This window comes from Corvus brachyrhynchos, unplaced genomic scaffold (genome assembly GCF_000691975.1).
Source record: "Corvus brachyrhynchos isolate BGI_N302 unplaced genomic scaffold, ASM69197v1 scaffold8, whole genome shotgun sequence".
Lineage (NCBI taxonomy): Eukaryota > Metazoa > Chordata > Aves > Passeriformes > Corvidae > Corvus > Corvus brachyrhynchos.
Window position 1 is genome coordinate 2,152,202 of NW_008240031.1, and position 11,467 is coordinate 2,163,668.

The following is an 11,467-nucleotide window of genomic DNA, read 5'->3' on the forward strand; positions in this document are numbered from 1 at the left end:
TTGAGAGCCCCCTGGGACGTTGGAGGGGGCCCCGCCCCATGGCAGGGGGTGGAACTGGATGGAACTTAAGGTCCCTTCCAATCCAAACCACTCTGGGATTAGAGGAGAGCTCTTGCTTCTTTACAAAAAAATTAAGTGGGCTAGAATTTAATCCTAACATTTCTCCATCATATCCCTGTTGATCTCAACCACACACGTTCCCTGAGTCTAAAATAAATACAGTGTAGTTTCCCACACATCAGCATCCAGCATATAAAGACATAAAACAAATTTTATGTGTGGTAGCCCAAGGCTTTTTTGTTGCTTGTTCTCTCTTTGTAATACCCTGTTAAACAGTACCAAATTATTAATTATAACACAGAAAATCTAAATGCATTTTAGGCAGTTTTGCTCATGTGTGCACTAGGAGTGCTGTATTTTTGACAACCCTTGGTATTGTGGGAATAGTTTTTTTTTGCCCAAAACAGCTTCATTCTCAGGTTGTCCCTCATAGAGGAGAGCACAGTGGTATTTTTTTGCTGGTACAGGGTAAGATAGGTGAATGGTGGTCATCTGAAGCAAGGCACGTCCAGCAGGGAGCCATCAGCACACCATGCACGATATAAGAACTCAAAATACACATTGAAATTTAAGACTATTTCAGCAGACATAACAACCAACATCAAAATAAACTTACTGGATTCCATGTAGAAGGCCTTGCCTAGGGATTCACTTCCATTCCATTCCATTCCATTCCATTCCATTCCAGTTCAAAAGTCATGGCAGCCATTTGAGATTTCCCTATGACTACTTAAATATTTTAAATCTTAAAGCTATTTGTAAATTACTTATCTAGAACAAGCAATTTGGGAAAAACTATGTTTGAATTACTAAAAACCATCACTCATTGCATTCTGTTTTTTCCTTGGGCTGGTGGCTTACATTCCAGCCAAAGGTTGGGATCTTGGGTTATATTAAGCTGCTGAAAAAGAACCATGAATGTCCTTCTCTGTTGACAGCAGATTACAATACTAAAAAGAAAAAGGTCTGTGGATAGCCATATTTTATGGTTGTTCCAAACTCCAATGAGAAGGGCTTCACACACAAATCTTTAGTGACATGCTGTATATGTTACTCCGGGTAACAGACCATTCGGATTTGCTGCCTTCTACTTCTGTCCCACATTTTTCACATTGTTCTTGTTTCTAGTCTCTACAGAAAGTATGGACCTACTTTAGAAGAAGGTTGGCTTTCCTAAGGGTTAACCTGCTAAACTAAAAAAAGTTTACCCTTACACCCTTGCAATCAAATAAAAAAACAGTGTTGTGCCTTAAGGACAGGATCCAGAACTAGCTGGCACAATGTCCTCAGCAACTTCTTTCCATCTGGACTAGCGGCTGATTTGCTGAGTTTTCCAATTGCTGGATCAAAATATCCAAAGAAGATGTTTATTTTTATTCATCCAGTTTGAACTCGCGGAGTATCCACTTCCCCTGCAAATTTCCACTTAGTTATTTTTAAAAGAAAACTTCTCGAAGTTTCACATTTCAGCTGAGATTCAAATAACAGAAGGTGGCTAATTTCAGTATAGAATAGCTGCTAGAAGTCTGGGGAGGCAAAGGACGGCTTTCTGTTCATTTTTGCCTTTGATTTTGATTTTTTTTTTTTAACTGCAAACACTGACATTAACATGCATTTTCCCAGGTTGGACAGGGTTTGGAGCAACGTGGTCTAGTGGGAGGTGTCCCTGCCCTTGGCAGGGGGTTGGAACAGATGATCTTTAGGGTCCCTTCTAGCCCAAACCATTCTAGGATTCTATGATTTTTAGGCTTTTACAGGGAAATAGTCACTTTAAGCAACCTTGCTATCAAGAATTCTCCTACTCCACCCTGTTATCTGTTACAGTCTTTTGAAGCCTTGCTAAAATCATTTAAAGAAGATAAATCCTAGAGGAACCTACGAGCTACATGAATCAAGATAGGTTAATTTATTGTAAGGCACCAGAAGACAAGCAAATACATTGAACTTTCACACCTGTATAAAGCATTCAGTTAACAGCAAGCTGCATACACAACTAATAGAAAATCGAGCCCGTAGTTTTTGACAGTATCAGGTTCATTAAATTCACAGAAATACTCACTGGAATCATAAGACTGGATTTGGTCCATCATCTTGTGTTTGTGTATTAATTTTTCCTGTGCAGGCCAATGAAATCATTTAGGTTCTGAAGCTGTGAGCGTGAATCTTGTCTCTCTGCTCTCACGGAAAAGACAAAGCACACACAGAATACCTGCACGACCAGCAATTGCCTCTCTCAGTGCCGTGTTTTAACACTCAGATATTTAAATATTTTTGTTGCAGGGGCTGCCTGTGGAAGCTCAGCTCAGCAGAAGCACTTGTATGCACCACTGACATCCTCAGAGTGTCACTGTGGTATCTCAGCATGGATCTGCAGCCGTTCCCTCTGTGCCGTGGTGCTTCCTTTCCACCCCAGAGGCTTCTCACCATCTCTCTCGCATTATTTTAAGCTCCAACCGCAGCTTTCAAGCAAGAATTTCACTCTGTACAGTGGGAATATTTATTACAAAGGTTAAATTAAAACTTGAGAAGTATATTTGTAAGGCTCTAAGTAGGATCTGGAGGACGATCACTTTGTGATGAATGCTAACCGAATTGTTAGTGAACTTCCACTGGAAATTAAAATAGAGGTGGCTCATTCCTGCCACACGGATGGAACTGGCCTGACTTAAGAGTGGCTGAGATTCATCAAGTATAAGAATCAGAATAAAATCCTAGCTGAGAGACCTTTGTTTCGGTAACTAGGGTAAAGTGCAGTCAATTTCAGCTGTAAAACAAGCCAGTACAGGAAATTCCACCTGAACAAAGGGAAACAGGACTAAAAGCTGGTGAGAAAGTCTGTCTTGTACCTGTTTGCTGAAAAAAATAGTATCTGAACCAGCCCAGTTCTGACAATTCCTCACCTTAACAGCTGGACCACCAGAGAAAACTTCCAGTTGGCTTTGCTTTTTTATTTCACAATTCTCATCTGCAACACAGGAAATAATATTTGTCTTTCTATCCAACTATGCTTCCAGAGATATCCAGCACATTATGATATAATTACTGGTAGAAAAACAGAGACTTATATCTTCAGACCAGAACAAATTACATGTCCTCTCAGTCAGGAATAGCAGGAAGGCCACGTTTATTGTGTAAGTGACAGAAGCAGCAAAGTGAGGCACAGAAAGCCAATCTTCTGGCATTAAAGACCCACAGCTTCCCTTCAGCAGTTTGCCCCAGGCAAATGTCTGGCATTTGGGGTCTGAATGACGCTGAGAAACTGGCCTGAGGTTGCACATTTTGTCACTGGAGGATGATCTGCTCTGTGAATTCTCCCCTCCCTCTCAGTTGCTTTCACTCCCCAGTTGGTTGGCCTGAAATAACCTCCCCAAAAGAAAGAACATGGGACAGTGAGGGGGGAAAGGGACTGAAGAATGGCTCCTTCAGGCTGGCCGGACATCTGAACTGCCATAAATGTATGCAATTGTTTCACATCAAGGCTGGTACTCTCCAAAACTGGATTCCAACCACAGCTGAAATTTTAAAGTTTTAATGTCTTCTTTAACCATAACATTACCCACTGGTCCCGTTTCACCTTCTCCATACATGGGAATGACGACAATGATATTTTCCATGACACTCTGGTAAAGTTCCTCCAGCTCCAGCTGCAATCCCAGCAAAGAAAGGTTAATTTAGTTCATTGTCAGTACTGGTTTGATATGTTCTGCAATAGTCTGTCACAGAACTGTCTCTGTACACAAACCCCTAATAAAATATAAGCACAATTAAAACTTGTATTATATCTGGGCAAGACCTCTAATCTACTTGATAGAGTGGTGAGTGGGAAAGTCAAACTGGTACAAAAACCATCATTCTCAGTTACACGTACTTTTCTAATGGAGGGAGAAGAGAGACAAGCAGCTCCACTCTCCAGGATTTTACTGAAAGATCAACTTTATTTCCTGCATTCCTACATTATTGCCTTCATTACTACATACATGTATTTACTCTACGTTCAACCCACAGGTTGGATATGAAATGGTACAATCCCTTAAGATACAGGAAAAACTACGGGCTGAGAATTCATATCAGAATTCATATCACTGGAAGTTAAGCTGTTAGAGAAACAAGCTTCTTCCATCACTTCCCCCCCCCCTTAAGAAGAAGAAAGTGAAATACACTGAGTTCTTTCAGGCTGAAGAGCATGTTCATCTGAAATAGTCAGTCACAACAGGGGCACTGTCAGTGACAGGAGGGCTGCTGTGACTTCAGAGAAGAAATCGACATATCCAAGGAAGTCATTGAAGTTAATAAGAAAACCCAAACCATCCCTACACCATCTGATGAAGGCCAAGGTGCTGTCTGAAAGTTTACAATACATAGAAATTGCCCTGCAAGAGAAGAAAATAATACTAGTAACAATATAATAATGTTTCATTTTTTGCCAATTTTAAAAGTTTCATTGGTCAGGCAATTATTGTGCCAACACTATTACAGTGCCAATACTTCTTAATGCACTTCAATATTCCAATTTCTAAAGTTATTAGCATCTAAAATTCTGCTTTTGGTGTACATAATATTTATCCTTATTCAAAACCAATACCCTAAGATAATAGTGACATCATGACATCACTGTGAAACACTTGTAGAGCAACAACACTCCAAGTCATATTAAAATTTATTCACTTTAAAACTTTGCAGTTGCAGACATCAAAGATAGAGGAAATTACAAGACACGGCCCTCCACAGTAAGAAATCCACTAAAAATGAAGGATACTACTGAATAATTCTCCAAAAGCATCTTCCTCCATACTGAGGAGCAGGTGAGAATGGTCAGTGGGTACCCCCTAAAGCTCTCCCCCAATATTTCCCAGATTTCACTCCAAGGACTGTGAGCTTCTGTTCTGTAGTGCACAGCTTGAGGTACATGTCAACTTAAAAAAGATCTGGCAAGAGGCAAGGCTTTCAGCAGAGCCCTCTTCTGTCTTGAGATTTTTAAAGCAAAAGAAAGGAAGAAAAGATACAAACAGAATTTATGTGGACTCGATTGTGATACATCTTTCTTGCTCTATTTCTGTGAATCAGGTTCCTCAAGCTCTGGCTGAAGAAAAGATGCTCTATGCACTGAGGACTCTGACAAGGTTGATTTGATCTGTTCTATTGTGAAATTCACCCAGAAGGGGGAGGGAAAAAGAAATAAAAATCAGCTATTGTTTTCTTTCAAAGTATACAAATGTTGATGTGAAGTTTCAAAGTTTTGCTGTCATTAAATTCACAACCTAAAGAGGAAATGAGGTTCTTCATACTTTTAAGCTTAGTATTACAAATATCCATTCACATTTTTGGCCTGTTTGTCTGAGCACAAAGAGCGAAGGAGTAACTTAAATTATAGCCCTGGTTTTGTGCCACAAAGTGTCAACCACCACAAAAAATGAAGAATCCACTGGTGGAGACAGAACAGCTCATCCCTTCCAAATGTTCCAGGAGGGTTTGGTGCACACAGCCAAGAGCCGCAGCTCTCACCAGAGCTCCTTCTCCTCTCCTCCCACCTCTGGTCCTCGCCATGCAAGCCCTGCTCCCACTCCTGCTCCCGTCTCCCAGGATGAGAGTCCTTCCAGGTGAGCCCCTCTTCCCGGCCTCCAGCACACCCTGGGTCTCCTCCTCCTTTTGGAGCCAAAACACCAGCTCTAGAAACTGGTGGTCCAGCTCAGCCAAAAACCTCTTAAAAAACATTAATGAGCCAAGTGCAGAACTTTTAGAGCCCTTCTCACAAACTACATCACTGAAAGGAATAGTTCTAATTTCCGTAATTCTTCTATCTTGTGCTAAGAATATTTCCCTTCTTTTGACTTGTAAAAGAAGAAAGGAAAAGAGAAATCTTGACCCCCAGAAGTGCTGGTAGTTATCTGTTAAGTACATGAGACACCTTAGCAAAGGCAGGTGAGATGTTACTAATCTTGGCCTGTCTCGGTCTGTCACAAGTCACCTGTAGGTCACAGGAGCACCTTTAACGTGGCTATTCCTGCAAATCCCTTTAATGCAGGACATGCTTCACAGGTTCAGGGAAAAAGACAGAACTGGGAGGAAAAAATGGTAGGGAGTAGCAAACAAACAAACAGAAACCACATATTTCAGCAGTGGTTTGTACTTGTTGATCAAGTGAAGAAAAATACACCACAAGAAACACCTAAAGAGGTTCCTTGTCTGAGCAGGAGTCACAAATGACAGAAAAATCAAATTAAAAATGCATTTCTATTGCTAAACTAAAAAAAGTTTCCAACACAGCTGGCATGGTAATGAGCACATCTTCCTGGAAGGATAAGATATTAATTTAAAATATCAACCAGCCCAGCTCAAAATATCATTAAATGTATGAGACAAAACAGGTTGTGGGTTTTTTTTTACATGAACAGATACACTGCAGATATCAATTACTGCATGTTCTTGTACTAACTTTGGATATTGAGTTCAACTTTTTAATTGTATGTTTTCTCAGAAATTGGCTCTCATTAAGATAGCCAAGTTCTGTTTGAAAATGAGAAATGTCTAAGCAGCAGCTTGGCCTCTTCATCCCAAAATGTATTATTTCCCCACAGTCCTTTTCATTTATAGTTTCTTTCCTACTTAACAGTCTGCAGAAAACAACCAACCAACCCCTCCTTCTTTCGCCACCAAGGGAAATTTAGTACAAACAAGACGATTTTTAGTGTATGTTTATACTTTTGTCAGTGATCCACCTCATATGAAGGTACTTCATTTCTGAATTTGACCCATTCGGTTATTCTTCACCTTTATAAAGAAACAATGACATTCCTTTTCCAGAAAGTTCTCAGGTATCCTGTCATCCAAAGTCTCACAGCAACATTTACATACTTCCTCTGAACCTTGAACTATTTCTTTCTTCTCTTTCTTCTCCACTTAGAGAAAGTGGCACCACTAGTTTTCTTTTCTACTTTTATAGTTTTCTCTGGTTTTATGTTGTGCTGTGCTAAAAAAATATAAAATCAATACTCATAGCAAGAATTAAGTCTAATGCTGGAAGAGTGCTATATACACTTATTTCATAATCTAAATAAATACCTAAGTGGTGAGAAATTTACCTAACTTCTCTTTGTTTTTGCTAATTATACACTTTCTTAATGGTACAAGTGGAATTCACTCCTGATAAATATTTAACTAGCAAAGATATTGCATTTTGAACTGAAACTTTTTCCATTGTCTTAAATTTTCCAACACATTTACACACACAGGCCACACTGTTGTTTTCTCTTGGGACAAGGAGCAGAGATGGCCACAGCAGCTTATTTTTATTTCATATTTTAAGCCTCCTACATGTCCATTTGCACTAATTCGAAATGTAATCATCATGGACATATTATGCCAACAGGACTGGCTGCTATCCTGTGTCAGGAACTTCAGGACTGTGTATCAGTAAATGCTATCCGCTTCCAAACATTTTATTTACCACTTCATTTACACAAATGCCAGAACAGGCCTAGACATATGTGCTGTTCTATGAGAGAGAAAGGCACTGGCACCGCAGGTTTTTTTGGTCATACATACAGTTGGAAACACAAATTCAGATTAAAGATTAACAGTGACTTTAAATTATTTTCACTGAAGAGTTGTTACAGAATTTCTGTTCTGCTGTATCAGTCAGCAACCAGATCAAAGGTATCTTGCCATGAAATCCTTGCTGCAGAGGGGTTTAAGATCCTCTGTGTGCTCCAGCAAGCAAGAAATGAATGAGGTGAGAGCAGTGTCTGTAGATGGGAGAAACATCACGCCTTTATTGCAAACAGAACATCACTTTTGCCAAAACTCTCAAGTTTCATGGCCAGTACAGGCAAAAAAATGACATTTCTTCCTTTTAACATCTGTATTACAGTATTAGGGCAGCTCACACTGCAGTGCTGCTGATAATGCCTCCAGACTAGACTCCTTCTTCTTCTGCAGGGCATCTCGTCCTCCTAAAGATGTTGAAATTCTTATTGTAATGAACCACTACATGCTTCACCTCAGAAATAAATAATCTGAAAACCAAAGAAAAATAAGAACACTTACAGAAGCTGACATGGGTAACCAGAACGTCCAAATCAATAAAAAGTAATATTAATACAATGAAAGACTAAGAGAGTTTAAGGGAAAAAAAAAAAAAAAAGGGAAAGAATTTTAATAGCATTAATTATTAAGAAATGCAAAGACATGCAAGTGTCTGTTTATCACTGCACTAGAATAAAAAACAGACTCAAACCAGGTGAAACGTTACAAGAACTGCAGCAATTTAAAATCAAAGAATCATAGAATGGTTTGGGTGGGAAGGGGCCTTAAACCTCAGCCAGTCCCACCCCCTGCCATGGGCAGCAACACCTTCCACTATCCCAGGCTGCTCCAAGCCCCGTCCAACCTGGCCTTGGACACTGCCAGGGATCCAGGGGCAGCCACAGCTGCTCTGTTCAAAAATAATGGGGCAGGCTTGCTAAGGGGAAAAATAAATTAGGAGAAAACCGAAAGACCCACCCTGCAGTGTTTCTAACTTACTGGTTTCCCCTATGAAAATGCCAATCTGATCCAGGTCAGATAATTGATCTCAGAAGTTTTTTCCAACTTAATTCTGTGATTCTTCTTCAAGATGAGTCCATTGCAACACTGTATCATACACAGATATGTGGCCTTTTCCCAGCCTCATCCAAAGCAGTGCTCTTACTATAAACACTGGTGATCAGGGTTGAACCCTAAATCTTACACTTGAACTCATGGCACACATTTGTGGGCAGAATGTACAGGAATGTTCAGATCAGGGACCTGCCCTGACCAGGTGCACTCCACCCACCTGCAAAAGAAGGAGAAAGAGAAGCAGCAACACCCTCCCTACCTGTGCACCTCCTCAGAGTCACAGCTGGCTGTAAATACCTGTTCGAGAGATGAAGTTGTTGTGTCCTGCAGTGTGCTGGGAGCTCCCGTGTCTTCTCCCCTCCAGCTGCAGGGAAGGAGGAATAGGGGTCTTACCACAAGACACTGCTCCAAGGCCTCATTCTTTCCAAACATAGAATTAAAAAATATCCTGAGCTGGAAGGGACCTGCAAGGATCAGAGCCCAGCTCCTGGCCCTACACAGACACCCCAACAATCCCACCCTGGGCATCCCTGGCAGCGCTGTCCAAACGCTCCTGGAGCTCTGGCAGCCTCGGGGCCGTGCCCATTCCCTGGGGAGCCTGGGCAGTGCCCAGCACCCTCTGGGGGAAGAACCTTTCCCCGATACCGAACCTAAACCCCTCCTGGCACAGCTCCATGCTGTGGTGTTCACTGCTCTGCTCCAAGGCCCTCCCCTGCAGTGGGTTTTCCCTCTGAGGATGTTTTGATTCCTGGCTTGGAGCAGGTAGTCAGTGCTGTAACCCCTGATTAGTTACCTTTAAAAATGTGTTAAATGACTGATCAGTTCCCTGCTGGAATGCAGGGATGGCACTGAGTCCCTTTAAAATAACTCGCTGTCATGGAAGGCACTAAAGTAATAACAGCACTTCACGTTTCTAATACAGACTTTCATCCGAAAACGTCTTTTAGAAATATTAGGTAATTAAATTGTCAAGCACAGAGTGAGCGTGTGAATGACTTCACTGAAAAGCACCAACTTCAGGGACCAAGCTAAGGGAATATTTATACACTAATACTTCCTAAGAACTGAAGGTCAGGAAAGATGACTATAAAATCAAGCATATTATTATATATAAAGCGCTGTGGATGGGATAAATGGTTGTATCAGCCATACAGAATGAAAGGTCCTTTTTAAAACCCCTGTCAGCCTTGGGGGTGGAAAAACGCTGCTGTTACTTTCCACAGAGCTGCCTAAGGAGAACTTGCAGGACTTGGCTGAATTGGATAAAGTTTAATAAAATTAGATAAGTTTAAGGTAACAAAATAACAAGAGCACATATTTGGAGAGGGGCAGAATGTGGGAATGTGGAAATTCTGGCCTGCAGGGCTTTTTATTTTTATTAAATAGTAATTTCAGCGGTCATAAATGTTCAGCCAGGAGTTCAGAATTACATGTTGCCTCAAGGGCATTGTTCATTTTATTAAAAAGCAGGTATTTGTTGCACCATCTCCTCAAAGCAGTACCATAACAGAGGAAAAGCTGGATCTGAGAGCTCCAGACCCTCTTTGGCCAGGCAATTAACAACTTCACATTGAGCAGGCTGTAAGCCCAGTGTGTTTGCTGCCTTGTCAGTACCTGTATTCAAGACGCAATAATCTATATGACCAAAGTCCTTTACTTGACCGAGAAAGAGAAGGGCTCTTTTATTCATCTCCTTCCCCTGAATGAGAGGAAATGCTCACAAGACACTTCTCTGTCAAGCTTTTCCTGCACAAAGGTGCATTTTTCTTTCAGCATATCTTCGAGGGGTTGTGAAGCAGATACGAAATAGCTTCCTTTAAACAACCTGGTTGTGTCACAGCAGAGGGAAAGTGCTGTTGTTTTGCTCTGAAGAGCTGAGCAGCACTTTTAGGCCCTTGCTTATGCAGTCTGAACTTCAGTTCTGTGCACAGTTCTTTGTCAGCACGAAGAGTCCTTTCTGAAGACTTGATGGCTGGTAACAAAACCAGCTTTTCCTTGTGTCTGTGTGCACGTAAGCACACCAATTTTTACACCATTTTGCAGACCTGGTGCTCAGGCATAGTCCTGTACATAAAGCTGTGTTAAATTCTCTATTTTCCTTTTACCTCTGTTTCGTGAGTTCTTTTACTCAGAGTTTGGACTAAAATGCAGGAGATGCAGGGTTCTTCTTCTAATTGATGTTTATTATTTCTTATCTATAGCACAGCTGCACGGGATGTGCCTCTTAGTTAACAAGGTGGAAAATGGCCCCTGAGAGCTCCCTTCCAAGGTCTTCTAAAGTCCAAATGACCCAATTATGGAATGTCAGCTAATTTGTTTTTACTTATAATCCAATAACTAATCATCTATGATCCGCACTGCGGGTTTTTGGAACCAATACCAGAACAGCCAGATTTGTGAAGAAGAAGGAGGAAAGAAGAAGAACTAACCCACACCCAAATTCCTCCATTTTGTTCCATGCATATTATTATATCCCAGAAGCCTAAATTCTCTGAACCCACAGCTCCAACATAACTGACATTTATTTTCCTCTGTCTTTTATTCCTTTCCAATTTACTCCAATCTGTGCAGGAAGACAAACGTTACAGAAGTGTTGAAAAGTTTCCAAATTAACAGGTTCCTGGAAAAAACCACCCAGTGTACACTGGTGTCATGGGTTAGCAAGCATAGTCTTGGAAGTGATGTTCTTGCAAAGGGGTGCTTACAGCTTCCTCTGGGACCTAACAGAACCTATCAGCTGGCCAGTTTGAATATGGACAATTCTTTAAGCCACTTAAAATCGTGACCGCCTCTGTGATACACACTTAAGAAA